The sequence below is a fragment of the Corvus moneduloides genome, chromosome 9, assembly GCF_009650955.1.
Source record: "Corvus moneduloides isolate bCorMon1 chromosome 9, bCorMon1.pri, whole genome shotgun sequence".
Taxonomy (NCBI): domain Eukaryota; kingdom Metazoa; phylum Chordata; class Aves; order Passeriformes; family Corvidae; genus Corvus; species Corvus moneduloides.
In genome coordinates, this window is record NC_045484.1 from 11,999,038 (window position 1) to 12,011,587 (window position 12,550).

The following is a 12,550-nucleotide window of genomic DNA, read 5'->3' on the forward strand; positions in this document are numbered from 1 at the left end:
TTAAATTGAAAATTTCTTAAGTGGAAAAATTTCCATATCATAAACTTGATCCATCAGCTGTTAAATTGGTGTTGATTCCTCAGGTAAATTCTGTAATTTAAACCAATTATCTTCATTAGATTTTAAGTGTCAGAAATAAATTAGAAGCTGCCTAATTGTTAGTGCTTTTCACTTGAGAAATACTGTGAAATCATAGCTATGACTTCAAAAATATGGTATAAGAATTATTTTGACTCCCTGGACTAAAACTGAGATGTGATTTGCTCTTTCAGTCAGTTTTAGGAAGGGACATGGAACTCTAGCCTCATGATATTTCACATGTACAAAGGAAAGTGTAGTCAGTGAATACCATGTTTAAAGGACAGCTTCAGCTTCAAGGAGCCCAGGCCTAGCACTGTGCTGCAGACCTTACTCTAAATTCATTCCTACTTACTATTCTTCCAAAATATATATTTGCAAAGAAATGTTTTACTAGAACATATTAAAAATACATTTTCTTAATCTAGAAAAGTTTTCATTGGTGTTTTAAAAAATTGTTTGCTTTATGTAAATTTTTAATGCAACTGAGCAGAACAGAATGGAACATCAGAATATTTTTGCTTTAAGGCTAAACAAATTTGATATTCCTATACAAATTTTCTGTAAAAGCAAATGAAATGAATGATCGTACAACTGTCACAGGAAGAAGGGTTTTTAGTCTTTTCTTAGTACATATAAACCACTGTAGAGCATATTTATTATGTTTCAATGGCTCCAGTGCCTTGTATTTCAGGGTAAAAATCCCATTCGAAGGGTTTTGTGATATCAGGGATCATTGCCCAGTTAACTTGCTGGTGAAGAAAGTGAAGAAAGCTTGTAGCATACCCAGGAATTCCATTCTAATCCAAATAGGAGAATTAGAATTTTAGCCTACTGATTCAAAAAAGAAGAAATTTTATTTTTGTTATCATTTTTAGCTGGTATGTTTGTGGGTGATTTTAGCAGAACAAAATTTGGTCTAAGGCATAGGTCTAAATTATCAGGATTCAGATACTAATTACTGAGATGTTCATTTGGATACGGTAAATATGCATAAAATTAAAATAACCCTGAATATGAAAGAAAATATAATTGGATTTACATTATTTAATATTTTGAAGCACAAATTGTGTGGCTGAAGAATCCATGTTAGTAAGTCTGGGTCTAACCAGGTAACAAAATAGGGGAGAAAAAATTCTGAAAAAGGGACGAAGAGTAAGACAAAAAATCTACGGGTAACCAAGAGCTTACAGTAAAACTATTAAATCTCTTCCAAATTATAACATCTCTGTTTAGGAAAATTTAAACCTTCTCAGGGTGCATGGTTTATCCCCATTATCCATTTGTGTCAGTGATATCTTGGTTTGCAGTAGCAACAGCAAAAGTGCAGTGTTTTAAGAGATTGAAATAGTAGTTGGCATGGGTGAGACAGGGATTTACTCAACCAAGAATCAAGTGCTGTAGAAGTTCTTTGGGGTTTGAGTTCTTTGTTCTTTTTTGCTTTTGGAGGCTCATTCTATTTTATTGATGTTTGCAGAGTTTCTTGAGAGTTACTTATGTTGTAAATTCACTCTTCTTAAGTCATTGGTCAAGTAGTGTCCCTTCTTTGAGATGCACAGTCCAAATTAAATTATTTCTGCTTAGATATTTTCCTACCATCTAAACTGCAGTAAGAAAAATGCCACTGACTCACTGGTGGTGCTGCATGATGTATCAAAATCTTACCTGAGATATTGATGACTGACAAAAATAAATAAGAGCCTGAGAGCAAAGGAAAGTATACACCACCTGCCCTTCTAAAGAAACCTTGAAGTTATGGATTTGATTGACTAAATGTCATCAGCTAGAAGGAATCCCATGTTTTTGTTTCCACTGTTGATATCTTTCTACTTCATTGGGTCTTACTGTTCTTAGCTACCTAGTTGCAACCTAGAAAAATATGCTCTTTTTTTTTGCCTGGTACCCTACTTTTTGAATTTTGGTTGCACATTGAGTAGAACTTTTCAATAAGTTGTCCATAACAACATTCAACTTTCCTGTCTAAGTGGTTACAGCACACTTTGGGACATAGCAAGGTGTAAAAGTAAATTACATTATTGCTTCCCAGATGAAATGATTGCTTTGCAGATGGATTTTCTGGCATCTACAAACTTCAACCCAACCAATTCTACAGTTTTTTGACTCCTAGGCAGCATTTACTTCATGACAAAATATTAGCTTTTATCTGAAGTTAAATCACTAAAGAATCATTTTGCTGCTGGTACACTTTCAGCTCTGGAAACTATATCAGTGTGGAGTTGAGGGAAAAGGGAAACAACACTTATACAATTTTTCCTTGGACTATATTCAGTAATTTTGTTTCTTAGTAGCTCCTTGCAAGAAAGAAGGAAAAAAACCAACTCCACAACTAGAGCTAGACCCTCAACCAATACTATTTGATGTTGCTCTTTCCTTTTTAGGAGGCTAACTCTATTTTCCCATACAGATCTTTAGTTTTGTCTTACTTCCTTCTCATGGTATGGTCCAGTTTCTGATTCCTCTGAAATGCTCTTTTCCTCTGTATTAATTTTAATAAAGTTATGCTTAAGGAAAGGCTGCCATCACACCCTGTTGGTTATAAAGAGGAGAGGAATCCCATACCAAAGGGCAAAAGTCCAACTGCTTTTGCTGAGCCATAGTCTGTGCCAGTCCACTCTTCTGCACTCAGAAAAAGCAGTGCAGCAATGAAAATAGTCAACCATCTCTTCAGAGTAGGTGATGGAGTCTGTGAATGTCTATTCTGGTCAGTGGACTGAAAATGCCTCTGAGGATCTCTGCTCTAATCTTGTCTCTGTGGTTTTCTGCAGGCATCTAATCACTGTTAGCTCAGATAACCACCTCAATCTAGCTGTCTGTTGTACTCCTGCGATTAAACCCCTCCGTTTTCTGCAGCACAGAGAGGGGCAGTCAGTAAACCCCTTCAATCCAGTTGGCTGAATTGCTGTTTGCTCTTCGGTTGATAGCTTTCGGGCACAAACTTAAAGTCAGGTTAATTTCAGGATCTGTAGCAAGATGCTTTCAAGTATCCTTGCCTCCCTCTTTCTCCCTCATTCTCTGATCCTTTCTTGTACATGATGTACTTGAAACATGTGCCTGGGTATTTCACCCTGCTTAGGCAGTTATTTTTAAAATCTTCCATTCAATGCCTAAATATAGTCATTCTTAATTTCCTCTATTTCTCAATGATTTTCACATTGACAGTTAAAAATTCCCCTAACGATAAAAGTACTATTTATTACTCCAGAGGAGTATTTTCTTTGCCCAGGACTTTCAGGCTCGGGTTTGAAATAGAAGCACAATAGGTTTGGTGGCTACAATCATATGGTTGCAATAGCCCTGAGGCCAGGCAGACTGAGGAGGAATTTTCAAAGTGCCTCACCAGCTTTCTCTTCTGTTTGTCTGTACCCCAGTATTTTGCAGTTGTTAATTTTTTTCATTTTACCTAAGGGATTTCATTAGAACAAATCATTAGTAGTGCCTATGATGAGAATTCTAAATTTCCTCTATTTCTGATCCAATTCCTTTATCAAATACTGTGATACTTCAAAAGGTTGTTTTATGAAGTTATATGTTTTCAGTCAAATGGTGTAAGGAAATACTGCATATAGGGTCAGATTGTTTGTGTCTGTAACTGGGGAAAAAAAAATTCACAGTGCTGATACCCCACTGTTCAGTTTATGATCAAGCAATCTTAATAGTTCATTGTTGAATGCACTTTCATCTTCTAATTTTTGGACATTATACAGTATGAGAATCATACACTGCTTCCTATTTTTGGTAAATGTCAGACCATTACATTGGAAGAAAGTTGAGGACTCTTTGGTCCTGCTAGGAGATTTCTCAAGTCTTTACTTTCCAAAGATTTGTGGTTAATTGACAGTCTTTGAAACTGAAGCTCTGCAAATTACAAACTAGAAGCTCGTGTTTAAAAAGTGTAAAGTAGAACTCAACAAGCTTTAGCAGAGTAAAAAGCTGGTGATTGAACAACCAATATGTCCTGGAATCTGTAAAAAACATGATGTGTTGGTAAACAGGAATCTGACTTAATGATACATTAAGGATTCTTGAACTGAAATTCATTTAAGAATCAAGGAGCTGAAGTGAGCAGAATGATTCTATTTAGATATTACCACCTGAAATTTTGTATGTTTAATCTGAGAATCTTTGAAAAGTGAGACTTTCCAGAAGTACCTATTTAAGGTATTTAAGTGACTCTGAAAACCACAAAGTACTTTCGTAAATGTATATTGGGGTGTTTCATATTATTTAACAACAGTTGTTACAATGAACCAAATGCTGCAAAGTACAGAATGCAAGCACAAATGGTGCATATATTAGACTTGGGTTTTGTTGTAGACAGTCCTGCCTGTCTGTTAGCACTGTGTCTGCTGTTGACTCCTGGCTGACAGAGCAAGACTTCATCTGAAACCTGCTTATTTAGTTGCATTGAATTTCTCTTCTGACCTGTTGAATAGCCCAGTCACATGGCAGAGATATTTAATGTGCTGCCTTCAACCTATCCGATTAGGCTGAAGATTTATGCTTAATCCAAACCAGATGGTTGAATGGATTTTAAAAAATATAACTCTACAGTCCTTATCCTTACCTGGTTTTGTTCTTTACATTTTCCTTTGGTTTCTGGTAATCATTCTTCCGTACAGTTTGCACCTCTCTCTGCTGCCGAGCAGTGGGATTCATTCTCCCGGAACCCACCGGACCAGCAGGCACAAAGACAGGTACTTTGCAGCTCTGCAAAAATGGAGAGTGAAATACTGTATCCTTCAAAACATAAAAAATGTGTAGAATTAAAACAAAAGAAGATATGAAGGAGTTACAGTAGAGAGAGTGATACAACCATTAAGTTTCCAGAAATGGAGAACTAAAAACCTCGTTTAAAGCAGGCTTTTCCAGGGACTATGAGAATATCACTTTGCATGCGAGCGTGTATCACTTATCATTTTATGCTATTTGTAAAATCTCCCAGATCATCACGGGACTTCAGATCTGGTCTTCCCTACCCCTGTTTGTTCAAATAAACGGAAAAGTGAACAACAAAGACCATAAAGATGCTGCTGCTGCCCATCTTTCATCATGTTTGTAATCAAAAACCTTCACAGTAAATGTATGAAACTATCACCCGTTTCCTGGACATGTTCCACATTAAATGTAGAACTACCCTTCACGTTCCTAAGATAAATTATTATTTAGTGTCGCTTATGTCTTCCAGCTGTGATATCCTGTGCATTGATTCCTTCTTCAGAGACGCTCCTGTGGCTACTTAATAATGGGCTAGGAGAGAAAATCTCAACTAGAGAGTACCAAAAAATTTCATTTAATTTGTTCTGTTTTAGTTTAGTCTTCCACTAAACCACCCCTTTCTCCAACAAGCCATTGTGTAGGGGTGAAATTTAATATCTGATATGAGAACAAGCATTGGTAATCTTATGGCAGCACATGAGATTAGGAACAATGAGGAGATTAATTTGATGAGGTTTGTTTATATCTTCTCTCTAAAACCTTTTCTGGGAAATTCTAAAGCTTTTTTGTAATCTATTATTAAATTCCAATATATCTCCCATTGGGTTCCTGCCTCGTATTTTCTATTTACTTAAATAACATGTGTTTTATGTAAGGACTGTATTTCCATTCTTCCTTAACCTACAATATTTCTATTGAGTTGTCACTGTCGAGTGAAAACTTCTTTTGATAACATTGACCCTACTTTTGCCAGCATAGACTGCTTTAAAATTTGACTTTAGATATGTTTTACTTTATTATGAAGAAATTGTGAATGCTGTGCTACTGAGTCCCAATGACCTTCCTGTATCCCTGCAGGCTGGAAGCAGGAGCTCAACAGCTCCGTGCCCATCAGCACTGGAGAGGCTCAGCTGTCCGGCTCATGAGCTGCACGTAATCTTTGGGTGTGCAGCTGTGGAAGTGTTTCAAGACAAGAGAACTGCTCTGGAATCTCTCTACTTCTGGATCACCCAATAACATCTTGCTCCTTGCTCAGCTGTGTGCAGAGGTTGGTAGGCACCTCCTAAAATAAAGGTAAAAATCCCATGAGAATAAGACAAGAAAAAATGGTAATCAAAGAGAAGAGGAGAAAATAAGATGATTTTTTTTTTAATTTCCTGATGAGTTATGTCTCAGAAAGATACTTGGGTAATCAGTGAAAAAAAGAAAAGAGAATTTTGTGAAATTTCATTTCTCTGGAACTTGATCAAATTTAAGTAGAAAATACTTATTGATGAGAGCTGCATTATACCTTAAGACAACCAATTGGCTACTTCTCTTGAAAGACCATATTCAGTTACAAATAATTCTAAAATATACATCTGGTGGTATATTAAATTTGATTTTTTTCACTTATTTCTTTGATGTGAAATAAGAGAAAAAAATAAAATAGGACACCCCCCCAGTTTGTTTTTGATTGCTTCTATCAGCAGGAAAGAGCTGTGACCAGTAACACCAAGTGAATGTTCTAAGTCCAGTGAAACAGGGAACAGGATGTGACATTAATTAAATTCATGAATTTTTAAAGAATGAGTTGATTCAAACATCAATTTGCAGAATGACATAGCAAAAGAGTCCAAGAGCTCTTCCCTGAAGGGGTGCATAAACACTCAGTGGAACCTCTGCCTACCAGAGGTAGGGAGGAGGGGAGGGAGGAGGGAGGGCAGGGGTGAGGCTGGGGTAATGGATGGTAAATGAAGTGTGACTTTCATGTGCTCCTGGCCTCTGATCCTTCAGCCTTTGAATGCAATGTGTTTTTTCGATGACAAATGTTAGAAAGTTGTTTATTGCCCGAGGTGTTTTAGGTGCCAAAAGGCTTGCAAATGAAAGATGGCAAAGCAAACATGAAAGAGAGCATGAAACTATTAAAGGAATGTCAGTTGATGTATACAAGTGCAGAAATAAAAACAAAATTATGTTAATACCTTCCTCATTATTTTCCCTGGAAGTAGACCCTTACTCATCTGTCCTTTCTTTAATATCCTTTAATTAAATGTGTTTAAATAAATAAAAAAGCCCTAAGCATATGTTACGACTAATGATATTACTCTAATGCATTTCTCCAATAGCAATCACAGCTGAATTGTTGGCACATTTTCAATGAGACCACAGTTCTCATTCATTCAGCAGTTCTTGTGAAAAGGGACTGCACTAATTCACCATATTGATTAAATGATTTTACAGCAATTTCTAGGTTATAATAGTGTGTATGTCTGTGCTTGTGTAGAGGGTGAATATGCTTTGTTTAGTTAAAAAAAAAAAAAGAGGAAAACAAGAATTTTGGAAACTAATACTTTGTGTGACTTTTTTCTAAGATATAAATGAATATAAATAAACATATAATGAAATGTATAGCAGAGTTTTCATGTATATCAAGGTCAACATTAATATTGATATTTTAAATTGTCTGGTCTCTCTCTGTGAAAATATGTCTTCCTTGGCTTATGATTCTATAAAATAAGATTGTTTAGCACTGAGAAAAAAAAATTAGTGGAGTAGTCTGCCCATGGGGACAAAACGGATCCAATCCTGTCTTTTTATACCCAGCCTCATAACTGTGGGGAAAAAAAAGAGAATAAATTATTAGCTACCTGTAATATTTAATATATAAGAGGTACAACATATACTAAGTTTTATAAGCTCTCCACTTCTTACACTCAGGTGCTCCATAATACTCAAGGCAAAAAGCTTTTGTATAAAAGTATACAAATGATATATTTGTATTATGTGGAAAAATAAAAAAGGAGAAGGAGCCATTTGAACACCTATTGCAACTTTCACAGGAGTCTATTAGCACTTGCATGGTCCACAACAGGACATTTTATGACTTTGTTATAGATTCTCATTTACTGGAATGCAGAGTCACAATGCAGCTGGTTTGTTCCATATTTAGCAGTTTAACTATTTATTAACTGTCACAGCTCTCACCCTGTCCAAATATGTAACACTGAGAGCATTCAATTTTACACTGAGAAATCTCCATTACTGAGCATAAGGATCATTAACATAGCACAAGTTTAAATAATAAAGTTGAAAACAACTAATAAATCTACCTGTTTTTATTGTCAATTAAAATCTGCATACATCCTATGACATTCATTAAAAATTAAGTGGATGGATACAATCAGAGATAATCATGCATGCCACTTATCCCTGAGAACATGAGGCACTGTTAATTCATAGGAACTGAAGGCCTAATTATTTCTATCACTGTAATTGATGGGCTTTGTATGTACTGCTTCATCATAGAAATTAATGTGAAATAAAATTTCCTCTAATTTATTGGCACTTCTGAAATAAAGGAATACTAGTTAAATATGCAGAATTCTGCATATGTGTGCTGTTGGAAATTTCAGTATTAATTTCTGCAATCTTTCATAAGCATATTTCAGCATGGTGTTTAAGTATACTGTAATTATTTCATTACCTAATTGCCTAATATGTTATTGACCATGTAGTAAAATTAATTTTTCATTGGTGAATTTGATCACTGACTGTACATTCTGTGTTTGAGATAGGAAATAGCTCATTGCATTGAATCATCCTATGGTAAGCTAAATACTTTATAAAACACACATACAATGTTACATTAATATTCAAATATTAATTTTCCTGCATTTATGGTGTTATTGGCATCTCTTTACTCCCTGTTAAGTACACTGAAGGTAGGAATGCTACCTTCCATGTCTAACTTACTCATTTTCTCATATTCCTGTAAATTCAGCAACATTGGCTAAGTTAATCTGATCGCAGCATGACTGATAAAATTCTGCTTTCTTGATACTAAGGACATGCAATAGAATTCAGATTAACTTGCTGGAGTGAGTACACTCTAAAATTACGGGGGTTTTTGTTTGTTTTTTTTTTTTTTTAACTCTCAGCTTAGTGTAGATTTTTTAATGTATTTTTTATATATTGAGCCAATTATTTGCCAGCTTTTTGAGGTTTTGTTCCTGGAATAAGTGAACAATTTTCTAGAGATATCACTGTCTTCCCTGGTAGCTGTAAGGTGCAAAAAGCATTGGCATTGTGCTGTGCAGCAGGGGTTGTGTGGACATTTTGATATCTGTTGTAACAAAAACTTTAATGCTGGTTAAGCATTTGGGCAAGACTTATCAGGCTTCTCTTCTGAATAACTTGGGAAGGGTCCTCTTGTCCTTTCTCCTATTCTCTCTGGCCTAAAATGCTGCAATTCAGAAAATGAGTGTCAATGTATTCAGGTTTTACAATACTCTTGGAGATCCTATACTTTACAGGTCACAAAACTGACAGTTGGAAATAAAACACCTTGTTGAAACGAAAAATTAAACAGGTTAATTTCATGTATGTAGAGCTTACTGTTTCCCATATTCAAGCTAGGCCAGATGTCTCTGTGCTGGGATATACAGGGTGGGCTGAATTAAGGCATGTGGTTCTGGATTGGTTTGGGTGTTGTATTGTATATTTTTAGACATATAAAGATGTGCTTTTGATGAGATTGAGTTGCTTCCCTCCCCTTTCTAGTTGCACTATCTAACCTGCTTTCTATCTTTACTTTACTATTCCTCTATTCCAGAAAGCACAAACTTTGCAGTCACTTTTATGGTTTTATCTGTTCTTCAGAGAGAAGGAATTGAAGGTCTATGTACTTAATTGCTCTATGACTGCTAAAGGTGGGTTAGCTGTTTTATACAAATAAAGGACCCTGACAGTCAGTGGAGGTTCTTCAAAGATCTGTCACACACATTTTGTAGGGGGTTGATGAGTCCCTGAAGTGGAATATTACAGGATGTTTGATACTCTGGTATCATTTTCTTGAGTCCTTTTAGAGCAGTGGAAGCAGCTTAGAGTAGTATTTACAGAAAAATGATTGACTCTTTCTATACCTTAAGTAACTTTTCTTCCCCCAGAAGAGAAAGAGCTGGGGGCAGCAACTCATTCTCAGATGCTATGAGAACTAGCAGAGAGAAACTGAGTATTAAAGGTGGAAAAAGATGTCTCTAGGCTCAGGGAAGGGGCAGAGGTTTGATTTTTATTTGTTTGTTTATTCATATTTAAGATTGTAAAAGAAAAATTCAGTTTGTATTACCAGAATAATTCACTAAAAAGGAAGTGTAGAAATGCAATCCCTTCCTGGTTTTATTTATGCTGTAAAAATTAGTTGTGTTTATATACCTGGGTAAACCTGAAAAATTGTCTAAGAATATGCTCTAATTCAGTTGACAGTTTCACAGGTAATTGAGTAAGCAATAAAAAGGGAGATGTTTTCTCAGTCATATTTAAAAACTATCTATGATCTGTTGGATTTTATCATTGGAACAAATAAGCAAGAAGATATTGCTGTGAGTAGAATTAACTTTATTCAGATTTAACAAATATTGATTTAAAATGTAAAAGATCTGGCATTACCCATCAAAAGTATTTACAGTAAAAGCTCCCAAACACAATGGAAACATCTTTAAGAGGCAATGTTGTAATTATAGGGAGAAGATGGATGAAATACCTGTGCAGAGATCTACTGATGACTTGACTTTCTAAAACATAATATTACCTTAGAATTTGAGCAAAGATGTTATTCCTTTCTGAGAAGAGGGGAAAAAAAGAAAGAAACAAAATAGGCTGTTCTGGAAAAAAGTTTCCAGTATTCCAGTATTTCACTTGCAAAGATTTATAGTAGCGTAAGTTATGATTTCAAGAGAAAATTTTGAGGAAAAAAGAGATAGAAAAAAAGGTTTTGTAAAGATATTAGTGATTTACCCACAGTTTGATGTTTTTTATTCAGATTGTTTTATCAAAAATAAATATATATGAAAAGTCTTCCAAATTAAGAATTTGCAATAAACCAGATTTATTAGACAGTAATAACAAAGTATAGAAATATCAAAGGACAACCTGCTGTGATAGCTGACAATTCCTTTTTCCATCAAACTTATTTAAACAAATGTTGATGACAAGAGATTTGAGCAGGAAGGAAGGGTCTTCAGTAATGGCAATGAAGAACTTGGATTTATTTGCTGGATTTGCAATTGACTCCTCCTCTAACCATGAGCAGGTAATTTCCCATGTCCCAATTTCCCTCCTTTTGTTCCCATTTCCATGTAACCAAACCACAACTATTGTGTCTCTCCTGTTTTGTTTCATTTTCTAGGTTACAAGTTTCTGTGCAGAGGGAATATGCTCTGTGAATACGCTTGGTTTAATGGAACTTGGGAGTTTGTAAAGGCTATTCTGATACCAACAAATAATTATAGTTTCAATAATCTTTGAAAAACATTTACCAAAATTTAATGCTTTGAATTTCGCTATAATTAGTTTTACTCCAGTGTTTCTGTGAAAGGAACCACATAATAAGCGATTAACTAAGACATTTAGCACTGAATTGCTTTTTCATGGCTCCTTGCTTCCATTAGAGGAAAAATATGTGATTTCTTTGGCTTCTCTTCTCTGGATTCAAAATGGATAAACTGTACTGGTAATTCTTCACAGCTTGTAGTGGTTGGCTGTCACCGATTGCATGGTCATTAGCCATTGTAACTATAGAGGTAATGCTAAACTTGAGATCCTTCTATTTTGTTCCTAGAATGCCTTTATTACACAATCCAGTTTCAGAATATGCTTTTTTTTTGTCCAAACTGTGAACATTTTATCCAGAGAGCAGAAAGTTTTTTGAAATTATTATATCACTCCTTCACACTGCTTGAATGCTTCAGCAAGTCACATTCAGGCTTCCTCTATTGGCACTACATTCCGCTTGCTGTTATCTGTGAAAAATAATGTTATTTATGAATAGAATTTCTTGGTGAAAGCAGACTCAGCACTTTCTGCTAAGCCCACAATCTGACCAAAGAATATTTTATTTCCACTGTAGCTCAAACTAATTCAAGACAGTGCAATGTTGGAAAAGAGCATATCTCTAAAAATGAGCATGTCTCTAAAAATACTACACATTTGTGTGAAAAATCTTTTAAATGGGATTTTCTAATCTTGTAGCCTCAATCAGAGATTTGACAACAGTAAAACTCTTCCAGCTACTCTTAAAGATGCTAAATTGCAGGTAGATCCTGCAGCTATTGTTAGATAAAGTAACGACATTAACTTGATAAATATGCATTTTAACTAGAAAGTGAAAAACCTTCCTGGAGCCAAAACAAAAGCAAAATTTCTATGCTATTATGGCTGAAAATCTAAAAAAAGCAGTTGCTCGGAAGAGGAGAAGGTGTTCACAAGTATTTCTGTTCTTCACTTCCTGCATTAAGACCCTGAAATATTATTCTTTCTTGCCCTACATTCCATTTTAACTGAGAAGTTAAAAATCACACCATAAAGATCTATTTCACCAGCATCTCTGTCCCCTATTATATTAAGGTATCTAGTTTTTTTTTTTTTCCTTAAAAAGAAAAAAAAGGGCGGTGTATTTTTGCCATATGGCAAACTGCTGGATTTTCTCTTCTGCTGTCAAAGCCTGTCCCAGGCCTTCTGAGTGTACCCTGGGACAAAA

The 12,550-nt window shown here is 35.2% G+C and overlaps 1 long non-coding RNA gene across 1 annotated transcript in view; it reads left to right on the top strand.

Annotated features, from left to right (window-relative positions):
• Positions 1-10,120, top strand: part of LOC116448337 — a 95,548-nt gene extending 85,428 nt beyond the window's left edge. The window contains exons 6-7 of the long non-coding RNA XR_004241894.1: positions 4,719-4,793; positions 5,893-10,120. This is a non-coding gene — a long non-coding RNA (uncharacterized LOC116448337). The remainder of the gene's footprint in view (positions 1-4,718; positions 4,794-5,892) is intronic.
• Positions 10,121-12,550: the final 2,430 nt, after the last annotated feature.